The sequence below is a fragment of the Marmota monax genome, unplaced genomic scaffold, assembly GCF_021218885.2.
Source record: "Marmota monax isolate L192 unplaced genomic scaffold, Marmota_monax_Labrador192_F-V1.1 WCK01_AAM20220418_F8-fsc01082, whole genome shotgun sequence".
Classification (NCBI taxonomy): domain Eukaryota; kingdom Metazoa; phylum Chordata; class Mammalia; order Rodentia; family Sciuridae; genus Marmota; species Marmota monax.
Genome location: NW_026693957.1, coordinates 21845 through 27305, shown reverse-complemented (window position 1 = coordinate 27305; position 5461 = coordinate 21845).

Here is a 5461-nt window from a genome sequence, read left to right as displayed (position 1 = left end):
GCCTTGGTCCTAGAGCAAGGTCACCTACATTCAATGTCACTGCAACATGGGGTACGCTGGCAAGGAAATTGTCATACGTACTTGGCTAATGGCTCCCAGCACTGAGCTACATTCCCAGCTTTTTTTATTTTGAGACAGGCTCTTGCTAAATTACCCAGACTGGTCTGGAACTTCCATTTATCCTGTCTCAGCTTCCTGGAGACCTGGGATTACAGGTATATGCCATCATCCTGCAGGATATTCTTTTTTGATGCTGAGAAACAGCAGGGAGCTGAAGATCCCAGTAAGACACTAGATCACGAAGATGAATGACTGATATTCTACAATGTGCTTTGCTGCTAAGCTGTGATGTTTGGTAGGCCAGGTGTGTTAAACACATTCTTGAATTATATTTTAGATTTATGATAGTTTTGAGATGTAACCATTGTAATTTGTGTGGCTTGGTGTTTAGATTTCGGCCAGTTATATGTGAACAGCAATGAAATGTGCAGCTTCTGATTTGTCTTTTTAAAGATGTTTGTCCTGTATTTGGTGTGCCCATCTTCTTTTCCCTGCCACTGACTAGAATGGAAAATACTGCCTAGAACTCATATAGAAGCTCTGTCCTGAAGATATCAGCTCTGAATGACCTTGTGGAGGAAACTAATACTGCTTTCTCTCCCCTCAGCCACATGTGTAGCTTCATGTTGTTTCATGAAAAATAATACATATTTTTTCTTGTTTGAGCCATTGTATTTTGGAATTGCTTCATTACAACTATTCAACCCATACCCTGTAAAATGCCAAAATTTAGTACCTAAATTAGGGTATTCTATAATAATAAATGCATGACATTAGGTACATCATTGGCTGACATAATTTAAAAAAAAAAAAAAAACATTTTATGGGGCTTGGTAGAGTGATTGCTTAGCATGCATGAGGAACTGGGTTTTATCCTCAACATCATGTAAAAATAAAATAAAGATATTTTGCCCACCTAAGGTTAAAAAATAAATATTAAAAAATGTAAGTTAAAGAACCAGTGACTCTGAATTATATAGTTGTACAATACTTGGTGACTGTCACCTCTGATAATTTTTATATGGCATCAATTTCTCTATCCATACTATACTTCCAGGGAAATAGTTAGAAATAATAAGATTGCTAACATGACTTGAATATTGCTTGCTTCTTTAGCAGGAACTACAAGGGGGCATCAAGGAAGGGGAAAGTTAGTTTTATTTAGAGTTCAAAGGGGGTCAATAATTTATAGCAATTGAAGATACTTTTTTTTCCATGGTCTGTGGTCTGAACTGATTATAAGGTGGGGCATTGCAGTGTTGGAAAAAAAATTCTCCTGTGGCCAAATAGTAAATGTAAGCTTGTCATTTGTCATTCTCAAGAACCTCCTCTTAATTTTCTTGGTTTAACTGTAGAAGCTAACCCAGGCAAGAACTAAATTAAGGGTTTGATTTTACACCTGAACAAGTCAGTTGAATTAAGTAAAAACTACAGTTTCAAACATGAAGTTTTAATTCCCTATAGAATAGAGGCTTACTTTTTACTCATGATATGTTAGCTGAGGCTGTGTTCTATATCCTCTGTGATACCCAAGATTTAAGCTAAAAGAAAATTGCCATCTTTGGAGGGGAGTATGGGCATTGCCATTTTTATAACAAAAAGAGAGAAGTGGCAGAACCTGCTTCTTGGAAGTGAAATTACTTTTCTTTATATTTTATTGGCAAAAGCAACCCAAGTCAGTGACTGACCCTGAAATCAGGTAAAAAGAAAAATCTCAAGTTGCTGATATCATTGGGGTGATAAAAACATTCTGGTATGAATCAGACAATGTTACAGTAGCTAGCTGTAAATCAACAGAAAGAGGATTGGATCTACCACTGGTGTCAGAAAATAAAGAACAGAGATGACAAGTTTAATATCCATAACAAAAAAAAAATAGTTACTTGTGGTTACTTTTTTTAGGCAATGAAAGAAAACAAAGAAATCTATTGAGTTTTTAGAGGATTATGTTGTAAAAAATTCAAAAAAGTTTGACTTGCAAAAGCCTGTGGTATGTTGATGTTGCTTGACACTTGAGTAACTCATAGCTCCCAAATTTACACCATTAGGATGTAGGCAATTATATGTTGAGGCACAGTGCTTCTATGTCCACTTTATATATGGGCAGAAAGAATAATGGAAAAGAAAGAATCTGCCAGAGGCCAAGACAGGTTTCCCCCAGCAAAATGAACAAGGAATTTACTTTCAGGGAATGGAAACTTAATTTAAACCTAAAAGTTATTTTCTCCTGCATCATAGATTCATTGCAATTCTTTTGCAATGGTATTTCATTATTGATAAAATAGGTATTTGTTTTTGGTGTTCTACTCAGAATGTAACACTTAATTGTATTTGTATTTGAACATTGATTATTTAATGTGATGGTGGTAGTACATAGCAAAGATTAGTTCTCTGTTAGTTATAGGTCACTGGATAGGGAAGGAGCCACACTGATACCTGTTGAAGAGGGTTGTCATCACCCAGAGATCCTAGACTTTGAACAGATTCCAGTAATTGAGTGGAACTTCCAATTAACTCATGAGAAAGGAGATGACTGTTTCACAGTGGGAAGAAGATCACATTCTCACTTCTGATATTTAGCTAGGCATGTAGCCTCTATATAGAAATAACCTATTTCTCAGGTTTCTTATTGCTAGATAAAGTCACTAAGCTATATGTTTTGGCAGTGTGGTGAGAGTGGAGGTGATATATGCTACTTTTAAAGCATATTTGTATGACAAAAGCTGCTTTTCTGTCATATGCCTTTATACATCCCCTTTCCTTCCAATGAAGTGTTGGTGAGTTAGGGACAGGGCAGTTCTCCAGGGAGAGCTGTGGTGAGTCAGGTGGAACACTGTCTCTGGACAAACTTGTAGGGCAGAGCTACCTACCTCTTGTGGACCACTTGCCTGCCCCTAAACTCTCATGAAAGAGACATTAACTCTTTTTATTTTTTTATTTTTTTTTACCCATTGTGTTGTTGGTCTTGGTTTACAATATTTTAGCCTATATTTGAATTAATGCAGATGGCAATGCTTTAAGCAATAAACAAGCAGAGCAAGTTAAATTTCAAATTATTCTCGTGGTTTTATTTTCATTGAAAGTTTTTCATTCTTATGGGTTTTTTTTGGGGGGGTGTGACCACTGAGCCACATCCCCAGCCCTATTTTTGTATTTTCTTAGAGACTGGGTGTCACTGAATTGTTTAGTTCCTCCTTGATGATGAAGCTGGCATGGAACTCTCAATCCTCCTACATCAGCTTCCCATGATTCAGGGATTACAAGTATGCACCACCATGCCCAGTAGTGTATCAAGCATGATTAAAGATTGATATCAAAAGTAAACAAAGAGTTCTGTCAAATCATAAATGGGGAGAGTATTTTAGTAGTTAACAAGGAGTATAGTAAATATGGGAATGTACACCATAACTGAGAAATCAAAGAAATGCATTTTAAATCAACCTTGAGTTATGACTTCCATTCTCAAATTACTTAAAATAGTTCCAGGTTCTTGAGAGTTTAAAAGAAAGAAGCCCATTCATGCTTTTGTAAATATATTATTTATCCATTCCTAGTCATTGCTTTTCTCTGGATATTCTGTGTTATTTTAGACTCTTGTACCTTATCCTCAAGGGTGGTTCCCCCCTATATCTTTTTCCCCTTTCAGATTTTTTACCCTTATAGAGCTGCAGTCAGAACCTGGGGCATCCCTCCTGACTCAGTGCTTGTGAGCATCCTCCACTGCTGCCATGGGCACATGAGTAGTCATTATCACTCGCAGGTTGGTCTTGAGGTTTGGGATAGTCAAATCCTCCCTCAGGGCCTTGCACCCAGTAATTGTTAGATGACTATTCACCGAAATCAGTGAAATTTTATGGCTGTTTTAATGAACTACAGTTTGTTGGGTTGAAATAACATGATCATTAGAAGTATGAGTTTGGCAAAATTTTGTAATAAGAACAAAATGATATTTTCAGTGTGATTTTTAGTGGCACTTGAACAGTAATATGTATAAATAAACTACTTTAGATTTTTATACTGTTGATAAACTTTTAAAATTTATGATAGTTTTCATGATAAAATATGTAACTTAAAAAATCAACTGGTAAACTTGATCTCTACCTCCTCAATCACAGACTTACCTCTGGGACTCCTGTCCAGTTATCTGTTCTAACATGAAGCATTATGGTCCTCCACATTTTGTGGACTTTTGAGGATAGTTGCATTTATGTGAGTGGAATTGGGCCCTTGAGCACATTTGAATTTACACTGTTTCTTCATGCATGTAGCTTGAGATATTTTATTTTCTAAATAAATTTATCTTATGGGTGTATGGTAATTGGTTTTTAGGTTATAAATATGTTTCTATTATCAGCAATAAATTCCATAGATTCTAATGTTTTTAAGTATAAATAGTAGTCGATTCCTTTAATGTATTTTGAGTATTGACCATGTGCTTGTGACCAACATACAGAATTTCTTTAGACAAGCCCTTGTCTGTTAGTGAAGACAGACACATCCAGAAGCCCTTCATAAACTACCATGAGTGTCATGAGCATTTTTTTTTCTTTTCTTCTTTTTTTTTAACCAAAAGAGGCTAATAAAATGCAAGATTCTTCTCTAGAGAGATGACTCTTCAGCAAGAGTTCAGAAAATGGACAAAATTTTTGCAAGGAGGAAGGAAAAAATATGAACAGAAAGGCAGAGGTACAGAAGTAAAACATATGTTGAGAAGCCACTGAAAGATGTTAGGGATATGACATGATCAGGTTTGTGCTTTTGAAAGAAACCTGAGGTCAATGTGGAGAATGATTATAACAAAAAGTCATGATAAAAGTGATTCTAAAACTCTTTTTGGTTGCAAATTTTCTATGTAAACAGTTAAGTAAAGATTTTCAGATTTTAGAATGTAACATAGGAAAAACAAACTATATTATACAGGGTACTAGCCAGTGAATTTTTGACCTCAATGTAGCTGTACATCAGAGTGTTTCTTCTGAAATTCTGAGTAAGAACAAGTGGAATAAGGAATGAGATCAGCTAAGAGGCCATTGCAGCATTTTCGTATATTTGACTATATTGACTTGGTGTTAGAGTTGATGTATAGTGGTACGTATAAAGGCAATTACAGACAAGTGTTTCTCAAATTTTTATGTGCATATGAATTCCCTGGGAATTTAAAGGTAGGTTCTGATGTAGGTGCTGCAGGTCTGGAACAGGGCCTGAGACTTAGCATTTCTATCAGTTCACAGTGATGCAAACATTCTTTGTCCATGGACCATGTTTAAGTAGCCAGAGTGAAATAACTTGGCTGTGAAGCTCCAAAGACAATATAATGATGTTATCATTTAAAATGGAGAACAGAAGGGAAAAGGAAAGATAAAATTCAAGGAATTTGAGTCTTTGTGGGACATTCAGGTAA